Below are 12,648 nucleotides of genomic sequence, written 5' to 3'. Positions count from 1 at the left end.
TCCCTATGTAAGTCTGAAAGAAAAAAAAAAAAAAAAGAAAAAAAAAAAAGAAGCTGTCAGGCTGTTGCAAAGCACTACTTTGTGTCAGGGCAATGCTCAGATACAAGACCTCGTGTTTCAGATTGAGGGAAATTACCTCTAACCTGAAAATCCTGCATTCACCGCACTGAGGAATGTTTCAAATTCTTCCCTGGAGGAAAGTTTCGTTTTATCTCCTCTGGCACTAACTCTTTAAGCACTTTATAATGCTGGACAACCTCAAGCACTGCAAAGTGCAATATTTCTGGATATGGAATTGACAAGAGCTCAAGAAGAGTGAGAACATGCTTATCCATTTCTTTCCCCTCAATCTTGTTTTAGTCATTAAACTGAGCTGATAATGAGCTGAATTTTATTCACTTCCTACATTTAAGTAGGAAAGGCATATAACAACCCAAAACATCTGATACAATTGACATTTAATATTGTTCATCTGTAATGATCTCCTGTGACCACTTTTCTAATTCCTATTAACACAACTTCCTAATGCTAATTGCTTTCACACTTGGCTTATGAGTATTTTTATAGTGAGTGTGTAGACAAACAACAGCTAATAGTAACAATAGTTATCAAGCCATAGTCACCCTCAGCATCTAAATTTTTAGCACAGTACTTTCTAATCTGGGATTGTTTCCCAAACCTTAACTAGCCACCTGAGCTGATTTACACATTTTGCAACTTAATTAGACCTCAATATGGATGAAGATTGTGAAGGTGTTGTTTTTTTTTTTTGTTTTGTTTTGTTTTGTTTTCTGGCTAATAATAGTTGTACTTTGTTTTGCTTTGTCTTTTAACTAAATATGCCCTAATTGTGTATTTACATTTGCTGGCATGTGCAAAATGTTTTAAGTAGATGGGCAAAGCAGCTAATTAGTATTGTACATTCTGTACTTGCATGGTACACCAGAAAATTGTTCAGTGGAGCAGGTTATCAAGCACACAGTCAAAAGCATTCATTAATCCAAAAGTAGGAGTCATGTATGAGGTGCCCAAATTAGTGCTGTGAAACTTCTATCCATAGCATGGGATTTCTTATCAAACCTTTATATGAAATCATATCCAGAGACTTCATGATCAGAATCTGAGAAAATATAGAAATTTGCTATGTCATATATCAAAATACACTTTTGTTTAATGCTTGATATGTTCTTATTCTCAATAAAAATTAACGAGGAAGATCAGGTCTTCAGCTATTCTGCAAATTCTCCACTCAACATGTACGTGTTCTTGTGCTTTTTCTTGTTCCCTTTTCCTCTGTGGAATACACAAAAAGCCAAAAATGGAAAAAAAAAAAATCTGCATCAACAAGGAGTGTATTTCTTGTTTAAGCCTATTACTGTGGTTTCTGAACAAAATACAAGGAATGTATGTGGGCTTTAATGCAATGCTTTTTAAAACCCTAGTCAGAAGCACTCTAAGAATCACAGATCTCTCTCTAGAGACTACAGCAGATTGTTCACAGTTATGCAGGAGTGTAGTGGGGATTGCAAGGAGTTGCCTTTCTTCATAACGGGGATGAGGATAATGTAGTTTAAAAACACAGACTGTATCAATGTGCTTGATATGCAGTCATCTGCCAGTCGGTAGCTTTAGCACAAATGAAGCTGAGGATGGATATTACGAGTTGTGATTGTTGTGTACCAGAGATCTTAAAAGTCTTTAATGCCATTTTGGGGGGACTCTGCCACTTTCTAGGACATCTGATCACCACTTTGTTTCTATTGAGCTGCCAAATTTATTCACTGGGGATCATAGTTTTAGTGCTAATGAATTTTAAATATATTGCATTGACTTGCAGAAGAAACAACTACCTTAGTGGTAGCTTCATTTGTATGTGTTGAACAATACTCAGTGTATAAAAAAAATCGTACATCCAGAAAACCACCCAGACTTCTAAACAACTGAAATCAATGCATAATGGTTTATAACAGTCATTACTATCACAATTACTCTAATTGTCTGTTTTCTTGTCTTAATTGGTCATGTAAAGCAAATCACAAATCTTGAGCAGTCTTTCCCAGAAGGGTCTACTATAAAATTATATGCAGCCTAAGTTACCAGGAAACATAAAAGTAATTTTTCAGAAGAGAAATCTGGCAGGTGATGGGGTACTCAGCTGGAAAAGGTCAGCAGTCAGACTTCATTTCAAACAGAGATTATATCTAGGATAAGGCTCAAGTTCAGAGGTTTGGTGAACAGGTTTTCTTCTTTTATGAGTTTTTTTCAAAACCTATAGTTAAGAGCCAAGCTAGGCATGCTTTCTGAAAAATAAAATAGCCATTATTTGCAAGAAATGAAAGCCAATAAATAAATGTGTTTTCTCTCTAAGCTAATACTTCTTCAATGCTTCCAAAACCAAAAAGAAATAAAGCTCAAAAAGATAAGTTATCCCCTCAGCAAAATTATCTCCCAAGAACCTGGCAACTTTCATGAGCTCTAACATTCAATTAACATTTTTTGCTTTGTGTGTCACGCTTCAATTAAGTAGAAAGCATATTAATCATATAGAACAGGAGTGTATTTAACATGAGATAATGTGCTGGATTTCAGGACTTTGCAACTTCAAAACCCAGAATGTGATTCAAACCGAGAATGGTCTGTAGCTTGTTTATGTCTCTGGAAAAGGAAGGGTTGGGAGTCCTCCGCAGTATATTTATCAGTTGGAAAAATTACTAGAACTGCATTTGAAGAGCTTGGAACAGTCTTTCCCGGCAAACTGTTGAATCCCTGCCTGGCATTAAAAACATTTTAGCAATAGGGCAAAAACCACAACTGGATCTCTGAGAGAGATCTAGAATGTTCACAGTATGGACTACACCTAGGAAAAAAAGGTCAGATTTCCAAGATGCAGAAGGACGTGTTTGGAAAAGCACGTAGTTGCTTCACGCCTAGGTACCAGACTCCCACGCAACTGCGTATTTTTGAAAATCCCAATAGTATCTGCCTTTAAAAATCTCCCTCAGGAACCAGCAGCTTTTTCCTTACAAAGGGGAGAGAATGATGCTGTGGTGGTTTTGGCAATAGGGGAGAAGTCAAAAGCTCTGCATTTTAATTTTTGACTTGTCATTGTTTTTGACAAATCATTTACACTTGTGAGCTTCTACCTCCCATCTTAAAATAAGGACTGGCCCCACTTCCTTCACTTATAGAGGGTTTGTGAAAATAGGAAGAGCTGCAATACCAAATGCAGTTACAAAGTAAGCTCTTTGAGACAAAGGGGCATCTCTTTATTCAAAGGATCTACAGTGCACGGTGGGGCTTTTGACACGGTGGGGCTGGCTCTCCAGCAATAATGAAGGAATGTTAAAAAGCATACACACTTATATTCTGGGCAATGCCTTCCTGAATGATAAAGCTTAATAGCTAGTCCATCCACACTGATGAATGGCACCGGTATGAAAAGATTAATTTAGATACCTTTCCAAAATATCCTGAACTTAGCCTTCCAGGCTGCCAAAATTTTACTGGAAATCTCCTGGGATTTGCAATGCCAACTGCTTCTGCCATTTCAGCACTTCCAGCCTGAGCTAAGAATTGGAACCTTAGTATGTAATAGGGTAAAAATTAATGGGATTTGTCAGAAAGTTCAAAGAAGTTTGGCTCTATAAGTAAGGAAGGATCCAAGATCGGCAAGATATATATTTTTTCTCTCGTTCAAGAAGATTCTTAATTACAAAACAAACAGAAGCAGAAAACAGAAAAAAAAAACTTTAACTTGCCATATGGTCAGGAGTAGTTGGAAAGAAAAGTAAGTTTCCTTCTCATGTTTCTACTGAAAGTTTTTATTTATTAGAGATGATTTAAACCCTAAAAATTTGAAAAGATTAGAATAGAAAACAATAGTGGTTAGATGTGTCAACTTTTCAGAAGAGACCAAAAGAAAAAGAAAAAAAAACTTTCAAGCAAAACCCAATTGCTGTAGTAAATCATTGTATGTGCTAAATAAATCAGTGTGATACTGATAAAGCTTCTTTGGCTGCTTCAAGTCACATTTCAAAAAGGTTTTTAAACTGGTGGTTACATCCCGTCTGTGATATGTAGTTGTGTAACTAATCAGGTGGGCCAAAAAAGTATCAATAAATAAATCTTTAAGAAACATAAAATGGGATTTGGCTCACAGGACAATAGGACCTGTGCAAGAAATTTCCACATTAAAAAAACATCGCTCTTTCTGAATCCTGGGGTGAAGAAACAGTTTGAAACGAAACAGACAATTCCATAATTGTAGGGGAAAATATTTATTATAAAAGAGACAAGTTCACCAAAACATCCAGTCCAAGTTTAATTTAGAAAAAAAAATCTCAGTCCCCTGCGCAAGTTTGCTAGCAGTCGTAAGCAGGAGCGTGGTGGATTCAAGGGCTTGAGGGAGATGATTTAAGCTGTCTGTGTAAGCACTGTGATTACAGATTTTGCAATCCAAAGTTATTTTTGCTTTTAATTCTACTCCAGAAGATCTGAAAGGTTAACTTTGAGCTCTTCCCACCAAAACAAGCCACTTGTAACTGCATCTGGAAAGACCACGAGTGGTGGAGATAGTTTCCTGCGTCCAGAAAGAGCCAAATGAAACATCCCCAGATGGGCATCTGGGCATGGTGCTGGAAGGATTGTTCTATCTCAGTCTGAGATAAAGCAAGATATCTGCAGTGGAGTTCAGGTGGGAATTCAGCTCCTTGTTGGCCCAGGGCCACCCTTCAGCCACTAGGGCAATGATTTCAGGTCCAACAGGTATTTCATGCATCTTGTTTTAAAAGCTTGTCTGCAGGAGGAGGGACCACCTATCCACAAAGGATGTGCTCCTTACAGTTATCTCTTGAAGAAGAAAATGGGAAAAGGGAGCATTTGGGGGGAAAAAAGCAGCTTCTAGAAGTGGTTGCAGATGTCCAGCAGGCAGTGTAAGGGGGCTGCATGTCACAGTGTGGTGCCTACAAGCCTCTGCCCTCCCACTGCTCCCGCAGTGCTGTGTGGCCCCTGTGGATGTGCCACTGGTACACCCAGTCAGCAGGGAGGGATATGAGGCAGAGGATCCCCTCAGCTGGGATCACACCCGAGACTCTTCTGAACTGCTAAACATCCATACAGGTAATACATACACCTTGGGTGACAGTTTGAAGCACATCAACCCTATGCTCTTGGGATTAAAAATACCACAGGTGAGCCCCTGGACCTATCTGATTTTTATTTTATTTTTCAATGAGGCTGGGATTTGATTCTATAGCAGCACCCTTCCTTTGATTTATTTCAGCTTTTCTTCTTCTTCTTTCTTTTTTAAAAACATCAAAAAAATTAGGTATTACCTAACTTGACTTCTGGCTTTCCAAAGCATTAAGTTTTGCTTCAAATGTGGGAGGCAGTGCATCCTACAGATAGCAAAAAGTTACCGTCAGACAGATCTCTGCATTTCTCTATCTCCATTGCTACATTGGATACGAAAATCAAATAAAGAACAGTAACAAAACAGTAAAAGAAATAAAGGAGTGAAGAGGCTGGAACAAGACTCCTAAAAACACAAGGACTGAATTTGCATCCAGGTGTTCTTTCTTTGCATTTCCCCACTGCCATCCTGATGTTGCATGGTGCATGGCTATTTTTCTGTTGATGAAACTACTGAGGGAAAAAAAAATAATATGAAAAACAGTGCTGGATAGCTGCATATTACATGTGCATGAAAAATCTGTGCTGGCATGGCTCTGCGTAGTGTTTTGCAGGTGAGGTCATTACAACAGCAGACCACATCTTTTGTTTTTGACTCTTGGAAATACATCAAGCTTGGAATAGGGAAAGGGGAGAGAGGGAGACCTCATTTCTTTTCAGTGTAGTTCTTTCTCACCTCATATTTTTGATGCCACTCATGACCAGCCTGAAATCAAAGCCCATAACCTCACAGTATCACAGACAAAGCACCAGGTTAAGGATTCAGCACGGGGGATTTTCTGTGGTGGAAAGCCCAAAGCTGTTGGTGGGCCTTGCTGACAATTTCCTGTTTTTGAGTTTTTGATTAAAATTCAACATTCAAGACAGAATATTATACAACAACTTGGAAAATGTTTGACACAGGATATGCAAAGTGCATGCATGCGTCCTCATTTTATCCTATGAGTGATCAATCTGACTAACGATAGTAATTTTACATGTTTGCCCATATAATTTTATGGCCCGAATTACACTGATTTGTAGTTGTAAGCACATATTAAGGGATGCGGCACATCTTAGAGCATGAGACCATCGATCAGACAAAACAACAACCATTCCTACTACTTCTGCTCCTACAGACTGGGACAACGTTTCTGCAGAAGACTGCCATTGTCTGAGTTGGGAAGGGAAACCTGCACAGGCAGAACGTGATAACTGAAAGTATTATATCCATCCTCCTGGGCAAAGATTTTGTGTCATAGCCTGGATAAAAGATTCTTGAAGAACAGTCAGATCTCTATATCTGTATTTTATCTTCTGAACTATAGACTTTGACTGTTCTGCAGGTCCTCTTAGTGATTACACATATATCAAATCCTGATGAAAATGCCCTTAAAATTTGGGTTTGGGTCATTTACAAGGGGAAAACAGGTAAAAAAAAAAAATAAAATAAAAAAAAATGGATCCTACTTTGAACTTCCGTTGGTTAGAATGTTGTTTGGGTTCTGGGGCTTGGTTTTGGTCCATTTTAATAAACAGAGCTGACAAGCACAACCTGCTTAATTCATCATGCATCTGAAAATGGAATAAGGAAAAGGGCCGATCTATTTCTATTTCTTTAGAGGATGCAAGTCTGAAATTAAGAAGAATAAAATGTCTACAAGCTTACTTGAAAATATCAGAAGGTTCATCATCTTTCTTTAATCCATACCCAAAAGTGACCTAGACTCGGAGCGAATACAAAGCTTTGAAAGACAGTTTCAGAGTTTCTATGAGCTCATGACCCTTTGTGTAATCTGTATTATATGCGAAATTGTTTTGCAGTGAACTAGGAAACGATCACTATCCAGCATGTCACCAGGGACTCTTTCAAACTGTATAATTAGAATAATTTCACTTGTATTGGGCAGGGCAGGGATTCAAAAAGCCATTCAGAGGCAAAAGGGCAAGCAGCCAGACCAAGCTATGCGGAGCTGAGTTATGTACTTTGCATTTTATTACTCTTCCACGTAGAATCTGGCAGTCATGTATTCAGCAAATGCTGCTATTTGTTGTCTGTGAGCTCTTCTGAAATAACACCAGTCTGCTCGAGTTTGATACAATTGAGCAAGGAATGGCTAGGAACAGTTTGCAGGAAACATAATGCAGAAAGTTATGGTTTGGAAGCTGTGTGGCAGAGGCTCTCAGAACCTGAGACAGCTGGTACAAAGGGGCCCTGTCTAAGCTGTAATGACAGCACAGGAAAGCATGTGGACCCTGATTTCCCTCAAGTACGAGTTGGAACGGAGTGATGCTGTGTCCAGGATATTCACAGGTTTTATTCCTGACAGATATTATTTCTATTTGTTAATGTTCATAGAGAGGACAATTTGAGTGCAAGGAAGAATACATTCTGTGCAGAATTATTGGAGACAAAGGTCCATGTTTTCATGAGATTTCCATAAGTTTCGTGAATGGTTTTCTCCCATCACCTTCTCTGAGATGTCTCCTTTCCTCAGCAAAGTGTTCGCTCAGCCACACACCTCTCCCGCTCTGGGAATATTTTTCTTTTACTCATTACACAGAAGATCTGGAACCTTAGAGGAATGATATAAACACACATCAGCCCCTCAGGGATCACACTGACTGCCATGGTCACTGTTTGCTTTAGAATCACAGTCCCTTGCGCATCGGACACCTGGAATCACAGAAGGAGTTTAGGATGAACAAAATCCTATTTTATACCTTATTTCTTTTTGTTACAAATATTTTAAATTGCCTGTCTACAACAAAATTTGGATGGGAGAAGGCAACTTGTCCTTCTGAAACCTAGGAACCTTAGACCTTACTCTAACCTGTCTGACCTCAGACACCTTAGTGTAATCCCGGATCTTCCTGCTCTCAGCTTTACCAGCACGAAGGTGCCTGCTCCTGAATGTTTTGTTTGTGTTTGTGGTTAGCTTTCGTCCACCTTTCTTGATTCTAGAAGCCCTTGAGGTTTTGTCTTCACTGCTGAATTACCTGAGATAAACAGGCCACAAACAGAGGAGGCAGAGAGCATCAGACCTCATCCAAAAGGTGAAAACACAGGAGATGCTACCAAATTACCAAATCCACCACATTTGCAAGTTCAGAAGTGACTTTGGCACACAGGATCTGAACTTCTCGTAAGAAAGCAGTCTTCTTAGTTTCAAAGTTTTTTTTATTTTTTTATTTTTTTTTATTTTTTTAAATAAATACTTCCACATTTAAAAAACACAGCTCCTAACACTGCCGTATATTCCTCTCTCCTCCATGAAAATCCACTATGTTCCTGACTTGATGTTTTGTCTGGCACCAGATGAACTTCTTGGTAAGAGCAGAAAACTGTTACATTTCATCCCGAATACCTGAACCTGAGACTCCCTTTAAAATCCTCCTTGTATGCAGTATTTTTCTCCATTTAAATCAGTAGCCTGGGCAGCAGGGCAGGGGCTGCTCTGGGTGACGCTGGGGATTTAGCTTTCCATTTAATTCACTTTTTTTTTCCTGAGTGCAGAGGGGACCCTCATCCCTGTGATTCCTCCTAAGCCTTTCCGTGATATCTCCTCCTGTGGCAGCCTGGGACAATGCAAGGTGCAAGCCCCGGCCCCGAGCAGCCAGGCCGGCAGGCTCTTGGTGTCTCGGTCCCTCGCTCACTACAAAGGAAGGGCAGCAACAATGAGTTTGCAAGAGCGTGTTCTGAGATAATTGGTCTTGCAGAAGTGCTTTGAAGAGGATCGGCATTATATAAATGCCATCTGACAGTCGAGTCAAAAGACTCCTGCTAAGAACAAATTAAAACCACTTAACCTAGCGAGAAGTTACTCCTTCCATTATGATAGCTGCTCTGCTCTGATAAAAGCAAGAATTCAAACAAGTTAATGATTTCATCTCCTTGGCATGGAGATTACAGCACAGCTGCACAGCTGAGATGTCACAATAAAAGCAAATGCTTACGAAAGGTTGTTCTTTATGTTTCTGGCTTGTAAATGTAAACTGCCTGTGCTATCCATACATGCCAGGAATGTCAACAGTGGCTCGAGACTGCATCTCTCGCCTCTGAACCAGGACAATACGAAATTGTAAGTGATAAATTCTCTCCATTTTCTGAGCTCAGAGCAGCAAAAGAACTAGTATTTGGACAGAGAAACCTTTTATGTTGGCTTGGGCAAGATATAAGCATAGAAGAAAAACTTACCCTGCCAGAAGAGCAGAACAGGTGAACTGCATTAGCTTGCCCCTCTCTCCTGTTGCAAAGATGTAGAATAGGGTGAGTTTTCTTCCTCCACTCCTCTCATATGGACTGCAGAAAAAATAAATAATTCTAATTGGAAGTAGTAGTTTGCAGGGCTGTCCTTTGCAGTGCTATTTGCTTTAAAGCACTTTCAGTGTAGGAAGCTGACAAATGACCACGTTTCCTGGAAGACAAACCCTTTTGAAACATTTAGAGGGTACGAGTGCAGCTGTGCTTCATACATTTGTGCTTTGTGCATTTGTTAGGAGCGCAAGTGGAAGTTTGTCTTGCATTGCATGTCACTTGTGCTGTTGGAGCGCTGGCACAGGAATTCCCTGTGACATGTAAGGGAATGCATTGAAAGAAAAGAATTGACAAAAAGCAGGGAAAATGAAGAATCTGGGGGTGGTTTCAAGTTTCCAGAGATGAGATGGGAATTTTTCTTTGGTGGACTATCTTGTAACAGCTAAGTATGACTTTTTCCCACCTTTTCTGAAGCAGCTTCTTGGTTAGTCTTTGTTCCAGAATTTAGACCATTACTCACCCCTATGTCCCTTTACCCAGCCATCATCTTTGCAGTCTGTAGGCATCTTTTCTCATGTTTCCACTGCCCGTGGTGTTACAGAGCTGTATTGGACATGCAGGAGCCCAGCCTGCTCCAAGGTTTGCAGGAGGGCTGCCTTTGTGATATCTAGGTGATGTATTTGTCTGGAACTCCAATTTGTGTCTTGATTTTCTTTAAAATGCTAGATTTTGGGAAAGGGAGACAGGAGAAGGGAACACTTAGCTGACCTGAAAAATATTACCACCAATTTGTAATATGAACCTGAAGCCTGTAAAATGGTGACAAGTATGTGAAATTGTAAGATTCTGGCTGACATTTCAGAGTACAAATATCCACAGCTTCATCCAGATTGCAAAATATTAATGATTTCAAATGGAAAAATCTAATGGTCCAAACACTGGTTTTTCTTTTTCTATTTTAGGGACACCTAAAATATTTTTTTTGTTGTTTTCTAAGAGAAACTAAGCATATTCTGGAAGTGAAATGACTTAAGTTTAAACATGCCAAGTATTAGAAAAACAAAAAACCCAAAACCCCAAGCTTCAACTTAATACACACACTGCCAATTTTAAGATAACACTGATCAATATTCTTCTCAGGTTGAAACTGCCTTTTTTAAACAAAACAAACTACAAATATGATTGAAAATGCTCAAAATCATAAGACTTTGATACTTTCCTGGCACTTTGGATTATTAACCAGTGTTGAGTGGCTTATCATTTATGCTTTTTGCTTAGTTTTTCTCATTTTCACCTTCTGGTTACTGAGAAAATTCCAGAACAGCAAGGTTGGGTTTGACACCACCAAATGACATCAAAGTAACTCCCGAGAGCAACTTTCTTGGATTTCTTTAAGAAAATTACTAACTTCATTATTTGTCCAGACACATATGGATGGATCTATGTTCCCCTTTCTGCTATTTAATATTCCTTCTATACCTCCACACAGATACTAGAATTTCTGTAGACTTTTCGGGAGTTTCGTTTTTTAAGCAGGCAGCATGCCAGCCTCATGGTCAGGTGCAGTAATCCAAGGAGTGCGTAATTTTCAATTGCACGCTCACAAATTAAACTGCAGCTGCTGCCCACAGTTAACCTGATCTGCTCCATGAGACATCATTAAGGAAAATCAATTAATTTTTCCATTCTCCCAAATGGTGCTGAAGCTGAATAGGAGGAGAAGGAAGAGAAAAGGGGGGAAAAATAGAGGACTTCTATGTCTATTGTATTGGAAAGATAAAACCGGTGGTATTGAGTAGCCAGGTTAATGCAGGTCAGTTACAGCTAGAAAGAAAGGAGATACAAGTAGTTTGTATTCAATTTTATAAATGAAAACGAGAGCTAGTCAACCATGAAACAAACCTGCTTGGTACTCAAGCACGGCTTCCTTACTTTTTCACCAGATACTTTTTCCATGTACTTCTGCTTTATAATCCTGGGTTGAGATTAGTTAAAGGTGAATAGAAAATCTCATATTAAGGGAAAGCCTGCCCTGAAAAACTTGATGCTGGCTTCAAACTCCACAAGGTTCAGGGATTTGTTATAATTCATTAAAAATTAACCATAAAATAAGTCTTTGGAAAATGGGATATGTTACAGTAGGATTATTATTTTATTTTTTTTTAAATCTCATCATGGGCCAGACATGGAATAAAGACAAAGATGACACTTAATTGAAACTCATTGCACAGGGCAAAAGATGGGCTTCTGAAGTAAAATCCATTAGGGTGGCTTTTATGAAATGAAATGCAGCTGAGTGCAATCCAGGTTTTAATGGAAATTAAAAATATCATTTTTTAAGGGATAGATATTTCAATTTGGGTATATTAATTTTTAGAAATGTAGATGATATTCACTAGAAAAAAAAAAGTTTTATTTGCTATAGAAGTTTAAATGCTCAAGTCAAAACATTATTTTTGCAAATTCTTGTCTGAAGATGACTTGCTTTGATGGTAATCAGAAATGAATATTCAAGAAATAACCTGGCCAGAGATGATTAATTCCCTTCAAACATTCATACTGAAGTTTAATGAACTAGATATTTGTTATAATTATGTTTTCTGAAGGAAACTCTAGCTAAAAGCAAAACTAAACCCAAATAATTTTAGTAGAAAATAACCTTAACACATATATTCTTTATTCCTAAAAAACATGAACTGTAACCATTAATGAGATGTAATTACATACATTTTTTTTAATTATAAACTGTATAAATAAATGTCTTTTCACTAGAACCCAGCAATTCATGAAATGTTTCAAGCATCAATCTATGCATATAGCATTTTCTCCTGAATCATGGGTAAAACTTACCAAAAGATTTCAAAATGTGAATTTTGTTATGAAATGAAGGATCAGAGCAGAGTGTGGGAAAACCCTCCTTCTGTTTCACATCCAAACAAAAGCAAACTCCATGTTTTGAGGAGAGACCTCAGCAGGAACAAGCTATTTAGTAAGAGTTCATTATCAACCATACCAGATGCCATAACAGACCTGAGTGATCACATCACTAAGCAATTAACTAAGTAATCAATCAATTAATTATAAGGGAAAGTTACTCTTGTAACATAAATCAGTTCAGAAGCTCAAGTTTCAGAAATAAAGTATTTACTAAAAGAACTAAAGAAACAGAGCCACCACTATTCGCAAGAGAGGTTCTGTTATTCTTAATTAACATTTCTGAG

The 12,648-nt window shown here is 38.4% G+C and overlaps 1 long non-coding RNA gene across 2 annotated transcripts; it reads right to left on the bottom strand.

Moving 5' to 3' along the window:
• Positions 1-5,884: 5,884 nt before the first annotated feature.
• Positions 5,885-12,433, bottom strand: LOC119713149 (uncharacterized). 2 transcript variants are annotated; one of them, XR_005260090.2, is made up of 3 exons: positions 12,278-12,433; positions 9,368-9,472; positions 5,885-7,846 (listed from the first exon to the last, which is right to left on the bottom strand). It is a non-coding gene; the product is annotated as an uncharacterized lncRNA (long non-coding RNA). The 2 variants fall into 2 exon arrangements; XR_005260091.2 differs by having other exon boundaries at positions 5,885-7,745.
• Positions 12,434-12,648: the final 215 nt, after the last annotated feature.

Source organism: Anas platyrhynchos, chromosome 19 (assembly GCF_047663525.1).
Source record: "Anas platyrhynchos isolate ZD024472 breed Pekin duck chromosome 19, IASCAAS_PekinDuck_T2T, whole genome shotgun sequence".
NCBI classification, from domain to species: Eukaryota; Metazoa; Chordata; class Aves; order Anseriformes; family Anatidae; genus Anas; species Anas platyrhynchos.
The sequence above is the reverse complement of the archived record's forward strand: the minus strand, read 5'-3'. Positions and strand labels throughout refer to the sequence as shown.